We start from the raw sequence: 12,109 nt of genomic DNA on the forward strand, positions 1-12,109 counted from the left end.
CAACAGTCAGACCCATCTTCTCCAATGTGGACTGGAATAGAAAGTTTACTGAGCTCCCATTGTCGATCAGCACCCTCCTAACTCTCCGATTAGCGAGCTGAATTGCAACGACCAGAGGGTCGTTATGAGGGAACTGGACATGGCCCGCATCTTCTTCTGTAAAAATGATCGGTTACCTCTCCAATCACTGCTGCTTTGGCAGACGCTGTTCCGGGATGAACTCTACTCCATTATGCGCCTAGTTCGTTTACGTACCTCTTCTGGGCACCTCTGCTCGTGCCAACCACATGCGGACCTCCAGATATTGTGGTTATCTCTCCTTCTATCACGGGAGGAGGGACGTCTTGATCTATCCGAGGCCCGGGCTGACTGAGCGGGACTTCTGGAGCAGGTCGACTTGCTGGAAACCTATTCCGCGCATACTGGGCCAAGGGGCCGGCTCGGATGAGAGTTTCGATCTCATCTTTCAAATGCCTACAATCATCGGTATTGTGGCCAACATTGTTGTGAAAACGGCAAAACTTGGAGGTGTCTCTCTTCCCTTTCTGGTGTTTTAATGGCTCCGACCTCTTCCAGGGGAGGCAAGTAGAGTTCGCCAGGAAGATGTTCTCCCTAGAGTGGGTGAGCTCCGTATAAGTCGCATAGACCGGCTTGAACTTGTCTACGAACTTATTCTTCTTTGGGCCGTGCTGGCAGCCCTCGCCGTTCCCCTTTCTTTTGCCTCCACCGAGCTGGTTGTTCTGTGTGACATTTTGGGTCACTGTCGCGACCTCCGTCCCCACTCCAGCGGGCTGCTCAGGGACTTGGCTGGTCCCTGCAGCTAAGGCTTCGGCCTCCTCCAAGTTGATCCATTCATGGGCCCTATTTAGGAACTCGTTCGCCGAGCTAACTCCCTTCATTTGTATATCTTTCCAGAGTCCCCCTTCAACGAGGATCCCAGTCCTCAAGGCCATGAGCTTGGAGCTATCATCCGCGTCTCTGGCCCGAGCAGCAACGCTCGCGAATCTGCCCAGGTAAGTCTTCAGAGGTTCGCCGGGCTGCTGCCTCACGTTAGCCAGAGAATCGGCCTTGACGCGGGCAGCCTGGGAGGCTCGGAATGCCCTTTTGAAGTCTGCCAAGAAAGTCTTCCAGGAGCTGATTGATTGTCTTTTGCTTTGCTTGAACCACTGCCTGGCTGGTCTAGTTAGTGTGGAGGGAAATATCAGACACCTCAGCTCAGGGCCAATGTTGTGGGCCATCATCAGGGTCTTGAACATCCCCAGATGATCCGAAAGATCTCCGCCTCCATTGAACTTGGACAGGCGCGGCATACGGAAACTAGGTGGGTAAGCCGTTGCTGCTATGCTGGGGGCGAAGAGCTCCATCTCGTCCCCCGAATCATATTCATCTTTCTCTTTCTCCGACAAGAGCTTCCTCATTAGCTCCTCCATCTGAGCCAGGCGCTCAAGGGTTTTTTCCTGATTTCCTTGGTTATTCCGGGGCTGCTCAACAACTCCGGATCCATTGTACATATTTGGTGGGTTATTGCCCCTCCTATCTTGAGATAGGTTATTTGGGGCATTCCCGCCGTTACGCACTTTGGACAGGTCCCCCCCTGAGCGAGCATGGTTGCCGCCTCCTACTGGCTCTCCTCTATGAGAGTTAAAGCGATCTCGCAGGTCGTCCCCCTGGGTGGTTTGAGGACTTTGTCCCGAGCTTAAACGCTGACGTAGGTCTCTGCCAGAAAGGTCGCTCCGGCGACTGCTGATCCAGTAGCTCCCGTTAGAAATGTTTGGAGTTCGCCTTTGGGGGTGAGGATCCGGGCTCTCTGTCGCCGCCCCGCTACGTCAGGAAGGTCCCACGGACAGCGGGCTTCTCCTACTTCTTCCATAAGCTGGGATATCTCGGATGGGCCGAGGAGGAGACGGATATCTTATTGGTGAGGGAGGATGCCTGACCAGAGATGCGTTCCTAGTTCCATCTGGGCGACTCAAGTTAGGTGGGGGCCTCGCGGCCCTGCCAACCTGCGGGTCCCGCGCCTGGCGATCTGGACGAGGCGCAAGACGGCTGGTGGGGACGGGCTGATGCTGTGAGCCTTCCCCGGATCTCCTTCTGGAATTTCCTCGAGCTCTCCTAGGAGCGCTCGAGGCTGGTTGGGAGCTGGGAGTTGAAGTTCGGACCAAATGGCTGTACTGTTGTTGTTCGGCTCTAGGTGCTTCTTCGAAGTTTGCCTCTCGACGAAGCGATGAAGGAATAGAGTTGGTTGTTGGAAGTCTGTCCGAGCGGCTAGGCCTGGACCGATTACCCCGGCGGGACTTATGAGTCTCGCCTTGCCTCTTTCCGACGTTAACGTCGGTTATAAGAAGGGGTAGTCGGGCCAACACATCCTTGATCTGCTGATTAGCTTTTGCTAGTTGGCTCCTCAGCTGAGCGTTTTCCATCTCTACTGCAGTGTAAAAATCTGGGTTTGGATTAGGTGGCCGGGGCGCCAAACTTCCACTGTCATCTTGGCCCACCGGCTGTTTGCCCGGCCACTGTTGGACCTCAGGAATTTTTTCACCGGGGATGGCGATATGATGAGCCTCCTGCCCATCATGTTGTTCCGTCTCGTTACCATACCTGGATCAAGTGGTCACCATAGTTGGATGTTTGCGACAGCACCAATCTGACTAGCTCTCAATGAAAGCACCAATCTAACTTGCTCTCAATGAAAGCACCAAACTGTTGATGCGGTTCTTCGCCAACAGATAATTAAGAAGATAAGAGGAAGGGATTAGTGCTTATGTTGAACCGAAATAGATGAATGATCTTTTTAGGAATGGGCTGGTGACACAATTACGTTTTTAGGTGGTTCAAAGGTTAAAATCATTCTACTCCACCAGTCAATATTATTGCTATATGCTTGGTATTCTTTTACATGGTATTTCTTACACAATCGAATCCAACCCTTTGCAACTCCCAAGGTCTCCATATTTATAGGAGAGGGCACCTGGGAGTTCGTAAGAAGGTCATCCCGTGACCTTCTTACCTATCATGTCAACTCTGTGACATTCATGATTAATTCCTAAAACCTGACACATGAAGTGTGGTCTAATCAATAGGTAAAGGGGATAATGGGCCGCACGGTCCAACCCAGTCGTGGGTGTCTGAATGCGCACGTTCATGCTGCGTTTCCGAGAAGTCAGGGATATATCAGACACGTGATGTCTGATATATACACGTTTACCTTGCGTGGTTGACTTTATAAAAGGTCACAGCCTCCAACTCTAGCTCGCACCACGAGCTGGATGCTTCCCTCGACCTTTGGCCTTCAAAGTCCAAACTCAGTCTAATCTTGGCGAACCCTTAGGTTACCTCGAGCTGAGGAGGTAGGATCTTTCGAGTGGCAGCTCCGGTCTTGGGGATGTCCACGTGATAGACGTGATTAGGCCGTATCTCAGCTTGCTAACAGCCCGTGGAAAAACCAGGGCGTACAATAATAATAATATATAATATATAATCTTAATTTTTATTAAAAAAACTATTATTTATATTTGAAAAGATTATCATAGTATACATATATTGAAAAAATCAGAAAAAATGTTTTGGTTTAATTTTTAATTTAATATGTTTATGTCATTAATTCTGTTATATATAATATTGTTTATTTATTTGAAATTTATATGACAATGATACAAATTTAATAAAAATAATTAATAAATTCTATAATAAAATTAAGCAAACGTGCATTACACGTTGCTTGTATCTAATATATATATATATATATATATATATGAAGATATATAGAGTACTCACAATGATTTCTTTTCATATTTTTTTAAATATATCACCAAATTTTTATTTGTTTTATTTTACATATTAATTTTTACATTAAACCACGTATTTTTTTTAATTTTATTTTCCTTATATTATTTGAATATTTTATATATTTTGAAAAAAATCATTCATTTTAAATATAAAAAAATACAAAGAAATGAGAAAAGATAGTACAGAAATTAATTAAAAATGTTTAAAAGATCAATAGTGTTTTTACTTTTAGTAAGAAAAACACTGTTAAAAAATATAATTTTTTTTATTTTACAAAATTTGATAAAGTGTTATTTTAACATAATTTATATATATATATATATATTAAAGAAAACTATATTACACAGAAATCATTAAAAGTGCTCTATAGTGTATGAAAAACATAACTTATATAATACTTGAATAAACGCAATATGATAAATACAATATTTATATCTACTAAATTAAAGATACATAAATATTATAATTATAAATAATACAATATAAATAACTTATAATATATATATAACAATATAATATTATAATTATAAATAACTTATAATATATATAACAATATAATATTATAATTATAAATAACAATATATAAATAACTATAATATAAATAGCAATTATAATTAATTTACACAATAATTATAAAGAACAAAATTAAAAGCCGAGGCCTGTGTAACACACAGTTTCCTTAAAACAGATTCGCCGCCTCTACGAGGTTTCGACGTCTATCTCCCAGGATACAACGGTGAACGACAAGTAACTCAATTACTTCGCCGAACCAAATATACCCGAACTCTATCACACTAGAACAAATCTAAGAACTCTAAAGAGTAGAAAGGAAAAAACAATATTGAAAATATATATATCACAATCTTCAAAGGAAGACAAATATATATAAGTAAATATGTTTTGGTGTAAAAGAAACTAAGACCATTAAGGTCTATTTATAGTATCTAACTAATGAGATTTTTTATTCATAAACATTGTGGGACAAAGAAAAATTACTATTCACTACTGATTTTTCTAACAATCCCCCACATGAATGAAAGATGACACAAGAATAACCATCAGATGGTTTACACCTAGGTGATAGAGTTCAACGTTAGAAACCCGCATAGGATAGGTAGGTGTTACCATTTGAACCTTCCCTTGTGTAAGTATATTTACTTTACTAGCTGATCAGTAGACGCGATGTCTTTGAACTGTTCTGCCGTTCGTGTAAACGATGATATACCACACACAGGAATCTTCCTGACATATATTGGTTCTCAAGATTATGTTCGTTTTGACCCTGAACATTTCCCTGGTTCTGCAAGAGATATTCTAGGAATTGATCCCTTATTCAATCCCTATAGAAGCGGCCCATCTTCTCTCTCACATAGGTGATTTTCTTAATTAAGAGTAACCCATATTACTCTGCTCGACATTTCGACGCATAAGAAATCATTAAAAGCATAGCTTAACCTTTTCCTTACGGTTATCACTGTTTCATCATAGGAATGGACAATGAGGATAACCCCCACAGTGATCCAACATAGTCTTTACAGTTTTAGTTGTCCCTTTGAACCTAGATCTTGGGATCTCCAGTCAACTAGGTGGGGTGTCTACTGTATTGACTTTATTCATTCATGGGCTTTAGACCCATTCCCCTCGATGATTTTTCAACCAACTCTCTATTTAACCATTTGGTTAGCGGATCCGCAATATTATCCTTTGACTTCACATAGTCAATAGAGATAACTCCAGTTGAGAGTAGTTGTCTAATGGTATTGTGTCTACGACGTATATGTCTAGACTTACCATTATACATATTATTATGCGCCCTACCAATTGCAGATTGACTATCGCAATGTAAGCCAATAGCTGGCACTGGTTTAGGCCATTTTGGAATATCTTCTAAAAAATTGACGAAGCCATTCAGCTTCTTCGCCACACTTGTCTAAGGCAATAAACTCAGATACCATCGTGGATCTAGCTATTACCGTTTGTTTAGAAGATTTCCATGATACAGCTGCACCATCGAGTGTGAACACATATCCACTCGTAGATTTTGAATCTTTCATGTCAAATTTCTAGTTCAACATACTCTTGATAGATTTGATCATCTTATCACTGCTTCCAACAATGAGCATGTCATCTACGTAAAGACATAAAATGACATAGTCATTATCTGTTTCTTTAACATAAATTTAAGTTGATTCTCAACTTCGGTCTTATGGAGAACAAATTTCTCTATAGCCTCGGTTTTGCTTTTTAGCAAATACACATAGCAATATTTAGTGCTATTATCGACAAAAGTAATAAGATACTTATTGTCTCCCCTTGTTTAAACAAATTTAAAATCACATACATCGCTATGTATTAATTTTTAGGGGTTCATTATTCCTTTCAATCGTTTTGAAGGATGACCTTGTTAGCTTTGCCTTAACACAGGTTTCACACTTATGATTTTGAATCAATGTGGAATTTTGGCATGTGATTCAAGTTAATTAATCTACACAAAGTGTCATAAATTAACATGTCCTAGTCTACCATGCCAAACATAGGAAGACTTAAGCAAGTAATAAGAAGCGTTATTAACTTTATTGATAATTGGTTTAACAACCATTACACTGAGTTTAAACAACCCATCAGTTACATAACCACTTCCCACATACATTCCACTTTTGGACAGAACAACTTTGTCTGACTCAAATACAATTAGGAATCCGTGTTTGTTCAACAATGAACCAGACACTAGGTTTTTCCGGATCTCTGGTACGTACAGTACGTTGTTCAGAGTCAGCTCCTTTCCAGAAGTCATTTTTAGGATCACACTTCCTTGACCCGCAATTTTAGATGTGGCAGAATTTCCCATGAAAATCTTCTCGCCATTATCTACCTGTTCAAAATATTTGAACAGACTCTTGTCTGAGCATACATGCCGAGTGGCACCAGTATCAATCCACCACTCCATTGGGTTAGAATTGACTAGGTTTATCTCAGACACTATGGCTGATAGATTTATTAGATCAAACTTAAAGAAAATTCTTAGGTTAGCCTGGAAGGGTAAAAAACCCAACCATTCGTGGTCTAGCCTCTCGTAGAATATTTCTATTAAGTATTTATCTAGCCTCAAATATCTCTACTAGATAATTTCCAAAGAACACTGGAAGAAGGGTCTAGCCCCTGCCTCAACAGTCTAGTTTCTTTGAAAATATTCAGTTCCCAGAACTTCTCTAGTGAAATTTAAGTTCAAACGAACTTTTCACAATAACAATATCTTTCAATATATAGATATAGAAATATCACTAATATATTCAAATATTATATTTAAACAATAATCTGTTTTAAGATTGTATGAAAAACATAACTTATATAATACTTGAATAAACGCAATATGATAAATACAATATTTATATCTACTAAATTAAAGATACATAAATATTATAATTATAAATAATACAATATAAATAACTTATAATATATATATATATAACAATATAATATTATAATTATAAATAACTTATAATATATATATATATAACAATATTATAATTATAAATAACAATATATAAATAACTATAATATAAATAGCACTTATAATTAATTTACACAATAATTATAAAGAACAAAATTAAAAGCCGAGGCCTGTGTAACACACAGTTTCCTTAAAACAGATTCGCCGCCTCTACGAGGTTTCGACGTCTATCTCCCAGGATATAACGGTGAACGACAAGTAACTCAATTACTTCGCCGAACCAAATATACCCGAACTCTATCACACTAGAACAAATCTAAGAACTCTAAAGAGTAGAAAGGAAAAAACAATATTGAAAATATATATATATCACAATCTTCAAAGGAAGACAAATATATATAAGTAAATATGTTTTTGTGTAAAAGAAACTAAGACCATTAAGGTCTATTTATAGTATCTAACTAATGAGATTTTTTATTCATGAACATTGTGGGACAAAGAAAAATTATTATTCACTACTGATTTTTCTAACATATAGTTTATGTTTGTATGAAAAATATACACGAAATACTAATATAACATCATGCATGTGGTGGTCATTCTTTTTCACTCTTGATCTACTAATTACCCAAATGTTGTACATAATTTAATAAAAAAATTATTGTTACAAAACATTATAATATTAAACAGTATTATACACTAATACAAATAAGGTTTATAATATTAAATTTTGATGTAAGTACATTTGTTATAATCGTGTGGTATTTGTTAATACAGTAAAATTTATATAAATTAATTACGTTGGGACCATGAAAATTTATTATTTAATCGAAATATTATTTTATAGGTAAATTAAAAATTTATTAATTTATGCATTAGGTAATAAAATATTAATTTATCATAATAATAATTATAAAAATACATTGATACATAAAAAATTAATGAATGCACCTAAGTTACTAAACTGAATAACACCGTGTTAAATTCATAAACGTACATGGAATGTATCTTTAGTATCAATTCACAAATCAACAATAAATAAAAGTCATAAATCTATCTATATTTGTAAATAAATTTTACTATTTTTATGAATAGTGAGATTTTTAATTTATATATCAAGTGGACCTATGTGTTTTTTTGAAAAATTATTATCTTATAAATTTAACGAATTTTTAATTTACCACATTAGCCCTGAATTGGGACCCGAAAAAATTATAATTTAACCAAAATTATTAATTAATTGAGTATTAATTTATCAAAATTATATTGTATTTCCTTTCAAAAATAATTTTTAAAAGTATATATAATTATCTTATTAATAAAAAGCTAATGCTAAATATAAATAAATTATACATGATAATTAATTTTAATTAACATTTTTATGTAGTTAAAATTACTTATATATTAGTATTTAAAATTAAAGGATTGATTCCGTCCATCTATTAGTTTTGACAAAACTTAAACTTTAAAATAATTAAGAAATTGAGACACGATTTCCATACAAATAATTCATTATTTATATATGTTGACGCCGTTTTTCGTCAACAGTGAATATAGAGCACGTAAACAATAATTAGTTATGGCCAGAAAAATATAATAACACAAACATGATTTTTTACGTGGTTCAGCAGTTAACTCTACCTAGTACACGAGTCTTTGTTATTAGAACTTAAGATGATTTCTGGAAATTCTTCAAGAATGAATTCTCCAGAGTTTCTCTCCAGGTTCCAGAATTTCAGTCATTTCACTACTACAAAAAAAGTTTTTTAGGACTAGCATTGCGAGTCCTCTATTTGAGAGCCTTAAAAACTGAGGTTTTTAGGACTCGCAACTCGAGTCCTAAAAAATCTGGTTGAGTGCCTTTAAGTAATTTTTTAGGACTCGTTTTTAGGACTTGCCACGTGAGTCCTAAAAAATCCTGTTGAGTGTCTTTAAGTAATTTTTTAGGACTCGCTTTGCATGCCCTTAAAAGTAATTTTTTTTAAAAAAAAATACAGCTAAAATTTTCATTTTGATTTAAAAATATATAACCATTTGAGTGTCGAAAATATATTAAAAGAAATTTGAAAGGAAAATACTAAAAAAACGGCAAAAAAATTTTGCGAAAGAAATTTAAAATTTCTGAACATGTATTGTAATTAGCTAGCTATAACATCATTCATTTTGCTCTAACTAATTCTAAAAATGATATCACCCATTCTTCTCGAACTTCGTCAATTAGTATATAGTTTGTCGGAGGTGAACTGAAAAAAAAAAGAAACAAAACTTTAATTAGAATTATATTAGTGGTAATAAATTCAAAGCATATACAAAAATTATACTAGATTAATATTATCTAGTTGTATATTGTTTGTTACATGTTTCGACAAGAAATGTTTGATATGAGGGGCATTGATAAGTACATTCTTCATTATCCTCATAACGTAATATCCGCAGTCGATATTGTTTGGTTGTTTACGACACTATATAAAGATTGGTAATATATGTACAATTCTTAGTATTAAATATCTTAAACATCTTTACATATACATAAACTATACAAATAGAAACTTACCGTAGGTTGGACATCTTTTTCATATTTACACACTTACTACAAGGACAACAAATATAGTTTGGATCTTTGGCATGATCCAAACTAAATTTAAGAAACTCATCAACCCCTTTTTATATATTCTACTGACAACCTATCAGCTGACATCTATTCTTTTTCCATATTGCGCCTATTTGTTTTAACAAAAAATTAAAATTAAGAAAATAAAATAAAATAAACATACAAAACAAAACTAAGTACAACAAAATCTATAGAAAATCGAACAACATATCCCCTAATTTACTAGCCTAGCCATCTGTCACAATCATCACCAACATGTCAAACAAATCAAACAACACACAGATTTCCATCCATATATCACCGTAGCACACAAAATTCTCAGAACCTACTTCACTATGCAAGTTCTCAATCTTCTGTTATCACCGCAGCACACAATTCTCATAACCTACTTCACTACGGATGAATATCTACAATATTCAAACTCCACTAAAGTAGTACAGTTATCATTCAAAATTGTAAAATATTGAAAAAAAATTAAAACTAAATCAAATGCAACATACCTCTTGCAATTAGCTACCAATCTAATGCTTTAAGACTAATCAAAATAGTAACCTATTCAGTTTAATCAACATTATAAAAAAAAAAAAAAAGGACAGATGAAAAATATTAACCGTGGCAGGGTACTATTCTACCACTAGACCACTGGTGCTAGGCTGGTTGATTCATAAACAGCTTGGTATTTATTTATTTTCTTACAACTGTAATTCAATACTATATATACAAATTTTGAACCATAAAATTTCATGCGTATAAACATTGACTTCCTACCTAGAGGAAAATGATAAATAAAAAATCTGAAGTTAATATATATATGATAGTTTAATAATTAGTAAAAATACAAATGCTTTATGTGGTTTTAGTACAATTATTATATTACTTTCTTCCATTGGACAATTTGTGTTTGTCTTATTGGCCATAATAATAAAAATTGGTCATGTTTTTAATATAATAAGCTTTACTAGATGGAATACTAACAGAGTTTGGAGACATCGATCAATTTAATCAACTCTTTCCATGAGTAGGCTAAGGCAGCTGAAATATTGTTAGAAAACAAGAGAAAAAAAATGGCTTAAAACAGGCTATGAAAATGTTTTTACCATATTAATTGTTTGTGGATTGAGATGAAAATAGTTTTCGAGCTATGAGTGAAGATGCTTCAAAAGATACATCAAGAAGGAAAATAGGCAATAGTAAAGTTTGTCTATCAATTATTTTCCTATTGCTAGCACTAAAAATGAGCAGCATGGGAGTTCAAAAGGAGCATACATTATAATAGACAACTATGAATAACTAGAAGAAGATAATTATGTACAAATATTAATGAAGAACCACATCAGTTTTCCTAGGTTTGAAGACTATTAATATTGATGATGGCACACAATTTTTCTACAAACAAATGCTTTAAGATTACCAAACTACATCTAGCTACTACAATAGTCTCCCCTCTTTGTGATGATATTCATTATGTTATGTTTCATTTATTTTTATATATTGATCATATATTATTACTGACATAATTCATCATACTTTAAGTATCTCAGCCTCTATAATATATTTTACAACACTATAGCTACTAATTCTAATAATAAATTTCTGACTTTGTCATTTGTATACATTCTTATAAATTATATAATTATAAATGAGATAGCTGGTTATAGTGGAGTATAGAAGCTGAAAGTAACTCAAACGGTGATGAACAACATCAGTAATCAGTCAAAAAATTTATTTCAACTAAGATAGCAATAGTTCAAAGGGTGTTTTGCAACAAAAAATGAATAGGGTACTGATATCTATTGCTCAAATGTATGGTGCTGATGTTGGCAGGTGTGACCTCAGGCAATGTGGATTACTTAGCAAATGTTATGCATCAAGTCACATGTTGTCATCAAGAATCCATGGATGTCTATAGCTCGCCAAAGTAATTTTCTTTTGATGACTCTTTGTAAAGTATCTTTCCCGATACACTCCATACTCTGTTTGGAATACTAATTTGCAAAGAATTATAAAAAAGAATGTCATTTTGCAAAGTAAGTATGTCAATTTTCACCCGTATATATCTATCGCTTAGTCTAAAAGAATCCAAGTCGTTTCTCACTTGGTTCTGTAGTCTTAGCTGAGAAAATAGTAGAATACTAAATATAGCTTTAAAGATATGTAACCATCATTTATGTTTTTATATAATAATGAAAAAATAAGAAGAAGCCAATTGTTTCCTCAAATCTTAATTGTGTGGACTCTTACTTCTTCTTATATGTTTCTTG

The sequence above is a fragment of the Humulus lupulus genome, chromosome 1 (assembly GCF_963169125.1).
Source record: "Humulus lupulus chromosome 1, drHumLupu1.1, whole genome shotgun sequence".
Classification (NCBI taxonomy): Eukaryota; Viridiplantae; Streptophyta; class Magnoliopsida; order Rosales; family Cannabaceae; genus Humulus; species Humulus lupulus.